This window comes from Zingiber officinale, chromosome 7B (assembly GCF_018446385.1).
Source record: "Zingiber officinale cultivar Zhangliang chromosome 7B, Zo_v1.1, whole genome shotgun sequence".
In the NCBI taxonomy this organism is placed as follows: domain Eukaryota; kingdom Viridiplantae; phylum Streptophyta; class Magnoliopsida; order Zingiberales; family Zingiberaceae; genus Zingiber; species Zingiber officinale.
In genome coordinates this window covers 21,472,215-21,483,467 of record NC_055999.1, presented here as the reverse complement: position 1 = coordinate 21,483,467, position 11,253 = coordinate 21,472,215, and the positions used below count along the sequence as shown (strand labels likewise).

General features: G+C 34.9%; 1 non-coding gene across 1 annotated transcript; it reads right to left on the bottom strand.

The window, feature by feature from the left end:
* Positions 1-1,126: 1,126 nt before the first annotated feature.
* Positions 1,127-1,198, bottom strand: TRNAT-UGU. Its single transcript has one exon. It is a non-coding gene; the product is annotated as a tRNA-Thr (tRNA).
* Between the last annotated feature and the right edge of the window lie 10,055 nt (positions 1,199-11,253).

The window sequence follows — 11,253 nt, the reverse complement described above, 5'->3', positions numbered from 1 at the left end:
CGCTACAAGAATTCTAACTTTTAGTGATGCATAGCACAGTCAAAGTCGCAAAATGTGACCTTTTGACTATGCTTGGAGTGTTTCACGTCGCTTAAAGATAGAACATTAAGAGAGAATTTTCTCACATTTATTTTGTATCATTAAGCAACGCGTTAAACAATACGCATTGCCAAAAGAAGGCCTTTGGCAATGTGCACATCACTTCACATTGCTAAAAGGTAGTGCAAATTCTTTCCCCCTTAATTTGGATCATTTGGCAACACAATACAAAAAACACGTCGTCAAATGTGACACTTTGACAAAGCATTCTGCACTCAACATCACTATATAATAGTAGTGGAAATTTTTCCCACCTCAAATTATGGTCATTTGGCAATATAAAGACATTAAGCGTCGCTAAAATAAAATTCAGGAATAAAAATTTTCTAGATATGTGAAAAGGCCTCATTCTAACCCCATCTGTGAAAAGCCCTCGCCCAACTTGTTATGGTGAGGTCGCGAGGTCAGAACTCGCTTGCGATGAGGTTGGACCTTGTTAGAGAGCTCAGTGTAGAAATAACGATTTCAAAGACCAATCTTTTTAAATGAAATTAAAATTTATTTTAAATTTTAATAAATCATAAATGAATTTATTTAAAATGGGATAAATTTTTTTAAAAAATATATATAAATCAAAATAAATACCATTTAAAAACAAATCTTATACTAAATTAAAATTAGAAAGAAATTTATTAAAATAAAATAAAAAGAAATTTATTAAATAATTTTTATTTTATTTTAATAAATTAAAACTCTATTCTCTAAGTGAAATCGTTGCTGTATTCATTTTTGTTAAAAAAATTATAAATTAAAATAAATACCATTTGAAAATAAATTAGAAAGAAATTTGTTAAATAATTATTATTTTATTTTAATAAATTAAAACCTTATTCATTGTTCGTGTATTCTCTTTTTTTTTAAAAAAATAAATCAAAATAAATATCATTTAAAAATAAATTAGAAAGAAATTTATTAAATATTTTTTATTTTATTTTAATAAATTAAAAAATCTCAAAACAGAAATATTACAATAAGACGTTTCTGGTCTCTGGATCGAACAAATAGAAAAACTACAATAAAATTATCCTGCCCTCACGCAGGATCGAACTACGGACCTTCAGTTTACAAGACTGACGCTCTACCACTGAGCTATAAGGGCAGTTGTATTTTGTAATAGAAAAGATATCTGGTAAGATAGTACTCTTGGTTGATTCTTGTTTCTATTTTGATTAAATATTAATATTTTGTTATGCCCCTTTTCTTTCATCAAAACAATTTGATTCAAAACTTATGGGAAATGAAAGTAAAGTCTAGACTTATAACTTTCTTTCAGAAAATTCATTTAGAAGATAGTACTTGATCGTGAAGAGAATTTTGATTGAATTTATGGTGTTTGACAAAGATTAACAACACATGCTAGAGTTCTAACTTGGTCATCTAAGATGCTTTAATCTCTCAATAAACACTACTTTAATTGAGACCTAATACTAACCAGATGCCTTTTCTATTAATCATTTTGAGAAAGGGAAAGGAAAATAATTCTATGCAAAGGGATTGAAGAATGGAAAGTACAGGGTGATATTTACAATCAAGGAGAGAGAAGTGAAGCACTGGAGAAGTAAAGAAAGAATAAATGTCTTGGAAAAAATTAGTCTCTCCAAATTGCTGACATCTCAATGACTCAATTAGCTACTTAATGATTTGGTGAAGATCTCTTGCAAGGCTAGCAAATATGCAGTTGTTTTTTAACACCAAAATGCAGTTGTTTCTCTCAATCAGATTGTCCAAATTCTGCCAAGTTCAATGTCTCTGGTGATCTTAATTTCAAGTTGTTTCTCAAGGAGAGTTAGGTGCTTGGTAAGAGCATTCACAACAAAGGCAGGAGCAGCGGCTGCAGTGGTAGAGTTGCAGCCAACAGTGCTTTGCTAACTGACAATAAAGAGAAGTCAATCTTCATTATCCTCTAGAAGCAAACAAAGTATATTAAGGATCCTTCATGATTTGTAAGACCCCCTATGTAGTTTACTTTTGGGACCCTCTAGAGACAATGGTTTTAACCAAGAATTTTCCTGAGCAGTTCAGGGACCCGGAGGACTTCTCTTGCTTTGTTGAGTTTTGTTGTCCAGCAAGTTTTTGTGAATTGATGCTTAAGCCAATTACAAGAATATGCTAAGAGCATGTGTAGCTTGTGGGTCTAATCTTTCTCATCCTGAGAGAATAGATATAGTTTGTTTCCATATTGCATGACCGTGATTCCACTTTACGTACAAAAAAAATTCCACAACATAGGTCAAGCACATTTGTTGGTGTTATTGAACAGTGCTAGGAAGACTGTACCCCAAGGGAATCCTGTATCACCACTTAAACAATTTGCTCTTGAAAAAGTTTCTGCACCTGCTACTGAGGTGAACTAAAGCTCCTGTAAAGTAAGGTCGTGACCTGAGATCTCCACATTTCACTGAAACCTATGACCTCAATACATGCTTTTAGTGGTTCCCTAATCATCAGCAGAAATATGATTCAGGAACAAGACACGATGGGTGTTAAGAAATCATCAAGGAATCTGACATTGAGATGGCTTTAGCATGTACAAGAGATGTAATCTTCTAACAAATACCAAGGTTGATATTTCAAATGTTTTTTTATAGAGCTTTTCCCATCCCAAAGCCTGATGGTGTAGTTGTTTATATAAATATTTTCTTCATCCCAAAACCTTTGCAGAATTCATAAAAAAATCTATAGGTTTGTCTGATTGGAGGATAGCTGATGTCGTCTCCTCCAAAGTGAATGAGGATTCCAAGTGGGCATTGAAAGCCTAGTTGTGGCAGTAAGAATATCCTATTTGAGAACCGTCATTTGAATGGGTGACATGCCCAAATTTAAGTGGTTTCAAAATGCCAAGGCAATTTGTCATATATAAGTGGTGTCCCCCATGGAAGGAACTGCTTCTGTTGTTGTTATTTAGAATTACTTAAAGTTTTATCTCTCAGATAAACTATAATATTTAAGGATATAGCACTGCTTTTACTTGCAACCAGCAAAGAAGCTTAAAATATTCATCCTTTTGAAATTCTATTATAATATAAACCCTGTTAATCTTTTTAGACATGATACATCATCAGTTATTTTATTTTATTTTTTACTGCTTATTCAGAATTTATGGTTGCACACAGTTTCAGAGTCATTTATCTAGTAGCATTCACCAAATTACCAAATTGTTGGTGTTTTGAATAGTCCAACTGCATATCTTTGTATGTGGCTAGTTGAGGATGTTGCCATTCAAAATTCTAATTCAGTCAATTGAATTATTCCTAGTATTAGAGTCGTTGGGGCAGTTTTAAATTTTACTTAGTTGAGTTAAATGATTTTGCATTGATACCTCCTCTACCTTTATGACTCATGTAATAAGATAGAGTTTCTAGTTTCGAGAGAGTCATATCATCAAGTTCTTCAACTGCATATCTGAGCTTCCCAAAATGCAACATAATGTACTGAAAAGTTGGACAATTTTATGGTGAAGTTTAGTTCCATTTGGAGTCTCTAGTTCTTAGTTGCAGAAGAATTATCAAGACATGAAGTTTGACAATTTTTTTTGATATGGGAATTCACTGATATAGTATTAAGTTGTATGATAGATGACATAAGAAGTTCTCAGACCGTAAACTGACCATTCATTTGATGTCACATATTTTTTTGATAAATTTGGACCTTTAATTTTTTGGAGTTGCTTTGTTGATTTATTCCCTGTTCGGTCTGGGTGGGACCCGCCCGGGCTGGGACATTAGAGATGATATCAGAGCGACCTTGCGACGTTGAGTGCGCTTGTGGCAGGAGCACCCAGGGCACCACCTAGCGAGGGAGATTCTGGGATTTGTCTGTGGTGTGATTCGTGGTTATATAACGAGGACGTTGTGTCTTTAAGTAGGGGTGATTGTAATACCCCGGTTCTGAGATTCTGGTTAAGTATGGCTTAAAAGGTTAGATGGTACTCTCCATATCACCAAGGTGCACCTTCCTTTTCGGAAGCCGAAACTTAATAACTCCAAAGTTAAGCGTGCTTGGCTTGGAGAAATCTGAGGATGGGTAACTTCCTGGGAAGTTTTCCAGGGTGCGTGCAAGTGAGGATAAAGCACGCTGAAAAGACCTCCGGTGGTCTGTAGAGCTAGTCGTCAATTCGATGGGCAATTCTGATGGCGTTCCCGGTTCGGTCAGGGTGGGGCTTGCCCAGGCCGGGGCGTTACAGGAACCCCATAATACTAAGGGTTCCACCGCCGACAAGGGGGGTCGACCACCGATGTCCGATGCACCCGGTTGGATTCGCCCCTGGCTCTCTCTCAACAGGTAATCCTTAGTTTATTTTTCTTCCTTATACTATCATGTTGCACGTCCTTATTGTCGGTCGCAGACGCGTGCAACCAGTGGCCTCTTTGGCAGGGTGATACCAAATCGCAATGACCTTCTACTACCTCCGTGGCTTCAAATGCGCACGACCAGTGGCCTCTTTGGCGGCGTGTGAACGGTGGCCTCTTTGACGGTGCACGACCAAATTGCAACTACCTACTGCCGCTTCCTTGGCAATAGCCCCTGCCACCATTAGTTTTCCAACCTCGCTGATATATATGGTGATTTCTACAATTACCAGCCTCGCATAATCTCGCATATTGATTTTTCTACTAAATTAATTCACAAAATAGAAATATAAATACATTTTGTGCAGTGTGATTGTTCACGTAACATCAATCATACTTTCTCATTTGATCCATATTTGAGAAATTAGTGATATACTTAAGTAAGCATTTAAGAAATAATTAAGAAAGTAGTTTAAAAGTAGTTAACTAAATCTATGTCATGTCATCATACTGAAATTGTGTCACTCTCTCTTATTTTTTATTTGTTTTTGGGTGTTAGTAGTTCAGGTGTTAATGAGGGTGGATCAGGAGATGACGGAAGAGGTAGACAAACGGAGTAGTTCTCAAGAAGGCATTAAAAAAGGAAAAAAAAGAAGAAGATAAATTCAAGGTTGAATTTGAAGAGCATATCAGGGGTAGTTTTGGAGAAAATGGAAAATTGTTTAATAACTTGATACCTCAAATAGTTCGAGACACAATATCTCCTCGTATTACGGGTTGGGAGGATGTCTCTTTAGTCGAAAACAGCTCATCTTTGACTCTCACGTATCATAGCACCGGTGTCGATATTTACCGTTGGTATTCACCAAACATGTTTACTAACAAAATATATGTTTCCGTCGGTGTTTACCGATAGAAACATTGTTTCCATCCGTACACCCTTTTGGTAATTTTCAATGGAATAAAAATAGTTTTCGTCGAAAATGTTTACTATGGAAATTTATTCTATTCCTATACACCGACAGAATTTGGATTCCATTGGTAAAATCATTTCCGACAAATTATCTCCCAATAAATATTTTTCCGTCGTAATTCCGTCACTAAACGAATTTATCGACGGAATTACGATGGAAGTTTATGTCGGTAATCGCAGTTTTTTTTAGTGATTCCAAGCTATATTTTTATCTATTTGATAAAAAATAATAATCTGCCAGAGATATTTGGGACTTTGACGAATTTAAATTACACGAAATTAAATTCAACTTATTTGTAAAGATGACCTGAGCAGATAATCTCAGACTACCAACATGAGCTGGTTTCTGCTAATTGTTGAGTGCAAACCGAGCTCCGAGTCCAAATAGTAAAGTTCGAGCAGACTGAAGGGTCGGGTAGGCAAGAAGTAGATTGGTCGACTGGTTAGACAAGTCAAGTGAGCAGTTAGACCCAGCAGGTGAGAGATCAACCCCAAGTCTGAGTCGCGCAACAGAGAGGTCGACTGGGTAGTAAGGCCGAGCAAGTTTGACCGGATAGAGCAGCTGACTGGGCAGTGAGGATGATCGGTCGAGCGAGTGTGCTGAGCGAGTGACCGGTCGAGCGAGCAGAAAGGCCGAGTGACCGAGTGAGTGGCCGGTCAGGCAAGCAAACAGGTCAAGGGAGTGGTCGATCGAGCGAGCAAACAAGCTAAGCGAGAGGTTGGTCAGGCGAGCAAATAGGCCGAGCGAGAGGCCGGTCGGACGCTGAGGCTGGGCAGGCGCTACAACCGGGCGAGCGATGCAAGCTGCCGAATGGGCTATGAGGTCGGGCGGGCGATGAGGCCAGGCGAGCACTGTGGTCGGGCAAGCGCTGCAACTGGGCGAGCGATGCAAGCAGTTGAACGGGCTATGAGGTCGAGCAAGTGATGAGGCCTTGCAGGCGTTGATGTCAGGCGAGCGCTGCAACCGAGCGAGCGATGCGAGAGGCCGAAAGTGTGGAACTGAGGCCTACGATACGTAGTTTCCTTGAAACAGATTCGCCCCACCTCTGACTGTGCTTCGAGGTTTTCTCGAATCATCTATTTCCCATGATACAATGATAAATCGTGATTTCCACTAAGCACCGATGGTCACGGCGAATTGAGAGGTACCCGACTGCTATCACTAGCACTCTGCCGAGCAAGAGATGCACGACAGAGGAGAAGGGGAACGTAGGTGGAGAGCTTCAACTTTTTGAGCTTGTAACTTTTTTCCTGTGGTCGCAGCCTCTTTATATAGGAGCTCAGACCAATGGGCAGCTTTATGCGTTTAATGATCATTATGCGCCAGCTGTGAAACACCAACGTTTCACTCGGTTGTATTAATATGCATCCGTTACACAAGTAGGAAAAAGGTTTACGTGGCAAAATATTGGTTGTTCCACTTGGGCAAATTTTACCTAGACCGGTCCGGCATTCAGTGTGTATAGATCATGCTCGCACATGAGTCAACTTGGTTCAATGCAATCGTAGTCCTAGATTTGCACCCGACTGCTATCACTGGCACTCTGCCGAGCAAGAGATGCACGACAAAGGAGAAGGGGAACGTAGGTGGAGAGCTTCAACTTTTTGAGCTTGTAACATTTTTCTTGTGGTCGCTGCCTCCTTATATAGGAGCTCAGACCAATTGGCAGCTTAATGTGTTTAATGATCATTATGCGCCAGCTTAATGATCATTATGCGCCAGCTGTGAAACACCAACGTTTCACTCGGCTGTACTAATATGCATCTGTTACACAAGTAGAAAAAGGTTTACGTAGTAAAATATTGGTTGTTCGACTTGGGTAAATTTTACCCCGACCAGTCCAGCATTCAGTGTGTACAGATCGTGCTCGCACATGAGTCAATTTGGTTCAATGCAATCCTAGTCCTAGATTTGTACTCATGCATGAGAGAGAGTCTCTCTCCATGTATTTGTTCACATCATCAAAGTATGTGAATCAATATAAATCAACCAAAATGCCTTAAAACTCCCAATGTGGGACTAAAGTCTCATTCACAATGGAGCTTCTTTCATCTTCCACCTCTTCTCCATTCACATATATCCAACAATCCCCCATATAAATGGAGATAGGATATGTGATAGCATTCAGCAGTTGAGTCCAGTATAGGGCATATAGGTTTTTACCCTTTGAAGCTTCCCTTGTGAAGATATGTTTGCATACTGACTGACAATAGGCGCGATATCCTTGAACTATTCTATCGTCTGTGTAGGCACTGATATATCTCACCCAAGACTCCCCCTGATACAACTCAATTCTCATAAGTGTGTTCATTCTTGGTCATGAACACGCCTGGTTTTGTGAGAAGTTCTAAGAATTATGTCTCCAATTCTCTTCAAAGTGGCTCCACTTCTTTCTCACATAGGTGATCTTTTAAGAGTATTCCACATTACTCTTCTTGGATCATTAAAAGTCGTGTGTTTAAACTCCATCCTTCACTGATTCATTGGGTTGTTCCCCACAGTGAGCAACTTTGTCGGTACAATTAGGTTATCCCTTTAATCCTAGTTCTTGGGATCTCCAGTCTGCATAGGTTAGGTTTCCTTTGCACCAACATCTCTTATCGGCATCAAATTCATCCCTCGCGATGAGCTTGTAACTAACTCTATGTTTAACCCCTTGGTTAGCAGATCCACTAGTCTATCCTTTGACTTCACATAGTTAATAGCGATAACTCCCGTTGAGAATAGTTGCCTAATGGTATTATGTCTATGGCGTATGTGTTTCGACTTACCATTATACAAATGACTTTGTACCCGACCGATTATATTTTTTAAAATTATTTTAAAAATTAATTTAACATAAAAAGTATTTTAAAAATTGTGTTTAAAATTATTTTAACATAAAGAATATTTTTAAAATTATTTTAACTTAAAATTTATTTTAATATTTATTTTAAAACATATTTTAACATAAAAATTTTATTTTAAAAATTATTATAAAAATTATTTAAACTTAAAAATTATTTTTAAAAAATTACCTTAAATTAAAAATTATCTTAAATTAAAAATTATTTTAAATCTATTTTTACTTAAAAATTTTATTTTCAAAATTCTTTTAACTTAAAAATTATTTTAACATAAAAATTATTTTAACTTAAAAATTATTTTAACCTAAAAATTATTTTAAAAATTCTTTCAACTTAAAAACTATTTTAACTTAAAAATTATTTTAAAAAATATTTTAAATTTAAAAATTATTTTAACATAAAAATTATTTTAAAAATTATTTAAACTTAAAAATTATTTTAAAATTAACTTAATTTTTTTAAAAAATTAACATAGAATTTTTTTTAAATTAACTTAAAATTTTATTTTAGAAATTAACTTATTTTAAAAATTATTTTAAAATTATCTTAAAATTTATTTTAAAACATAAAAAAAATATTTTAAAAATTTTCTTAAAAATTATTTTAAAATTAACTTTAAAATTTATTTTAAATAATAACTTATTTTAAAAATTATTTTAAAATTATCTTAAAATTTATTTTAAAAAAAAAATATTTTTAAAAATTAACTTTAAAGTTATTTTAAAATTCTTTAAGAATTATTTTATAAATATTTAAAATTTATTTTTAAAAAAATCTTTAAAAGTTGTTTTAAAAATCTTTTTTAAAAAAAGTAATTTTAAAAATCCTTTTTAAAACTATGTTGAAAATTCTTTAAATTTTTTTTTACCTAATCAACTTTACTCTAAATCATTTTAAATCAAACTTAATTTTACATTAAAACATTAATTAAAATTTTAACTACTTTATCTTAATTAAAGAACATTTAAATTACTTATCTTGGTTTAATAACTTTAATAAATTTAGCTCTGAATTAATACTTAAATTAAATCTAAAAACAAAAAAGTGAAGATAAATATATTATAACCAAGACTTTCATTAAATCAATTAGCTCAATAAATTAATACAAAATTTAAATTTTTTTTAATCAAATAAGTATTAAATTGATTTACTTATTATTGAGTTAGCAACAAATCAATTCTTAACTTATTATGGATTAATTTAAATAACCTTATTTTATTCAAACTTATATAAGCAAGTATATAGAAATTCTTATGCAAATAATATACTTGATAAACATAAGTGTTACTAACACTAAAATTCCCCAAAAAACACTTAGGTATAAAAATGAGCTAAGGCCTTGAAACTTAACATACCCAACCCCCAATCTTAGCTTAAGAAAGAGTGTTAACTTCAAGGGGAGTGTTGACTTCAGGGGAAGACTTATTATTGAAAATATTTTACAAAATTTTATTTTAAAAATTATTAAAATGATAAGTCCTAAATACAACTTTTAAAAATCGATTTTAAAATCTTACTTAAAGTTTTACCGTTCAATTTTTTGAAAAATTCTCTTATATCTTTTCAAAAAAAAAAGGGTTTTCAAAATATATTGAAAAGTTATATTTCAAAGTATCCCTTGTTTTCAAAATCTACCTTTATCATCTTATTTTTGAAAGCCTTATATTTTTGACAAGACATTTTTGAAATTATTCCTTTTTTCAAAATTCAATTTTTGAAAATGTTTTTCAAATGGTTTGAAAATTATTTTAAATGTTTTCAAAATTTATTTTCAATTTTTATACCTTTAATCATCTAACTCTTTCTAGCATTTTCAAACTTTATATCCTTTGAAAAGATAGTACATTTTGTAAATTTTGAAAATGGTTTTTTCTTTATTACAAAACTTTATTTGAATTCTTGAAAGTTAAACTACCTCAGTAATCCTGACAAATTTCTATTAATTTGTGTCTTTCCTTTACTTAGCCACTTTTCTTAAACCTGTTTATGGTTGTTATTTTTTTATGAATGTCAAAAAGGGAGGGTTAGGTGGCTTAAGTTAGCAAACACCAAACTAATTAAAAAGTAAATCAAAATCACTTCATTGGTAACAGTTATTTTTACATATTTTTACTAACTTAACTCAGGTTGTCATTGCATCAAAAAAGGGGAGATTATTGGTGTGGCTAGCACTAACGGTCTAACTCTGTTTTGATGAATGACAAAGTAGGTTAAGTTAGTTTTGTAGTGATATGACACTTTGACAGAGTGTACAGGAGAAGTCTGGATAGGTCGACGGGCTGACCGGATATCTGGCACAAAGCCCAGCTAGGTCGACGGGCCGACCGGATAGCTGTCATGAAGTCCAGCTAGGTTGACGGGTTGACATGTTAGCTAGCATGAAGTCCAAATAAGTCGACGGGCTGACCGGATGTCTAGCACGAAGTCTAGCTAGGTCGACGGGCTGACCTGATAGCTGACACGAAGTCCAAATAGGTCGACGGGTTGATCGGATGTCTGGCAGGTAAGTTAAGGTAAGTCACTGGAGGGGAGTGACTTGGTGAGGACGCATTCCCAGTTAGGGAACTTAGGCGTCGATCCAACTAGAACCATTTCAAGAATCTAAGTTGTGATCGTGACTAGATTCCGATCTCAGTGAGACAAAATCTAATTACTACTCTATAATTATGTTAATACTTTGTTTTGTAAGGTAGTATAATTTACATTTGCCTTGGACTAATATTTTCTTGCAGAAAAATGAGTTGCTGCAAAATGGTGGTACGGGCGCCCGGAATGCAAAATTCTATCCCGACGCAATGTGGAGCGCGCTGATTGGCTGGGCCGATGTCATGCTCCAGGCGCCTGGAAGGGATCCGAGCGCCCGGAGCTTCCTATATAAGGAGGCCACCACCTGGAGCAAAGAACCACAACTTCTGCTATGACTGCTCTTGTGCACGCTGCTTCCAAGATGCTCTTGCTACGTTACGAAGCTTCTCCGACAACCAGCGACTTAAGTCTTTATTTTATTATTATTGGTAATTTCATATTACAAATTATTGTACTTAT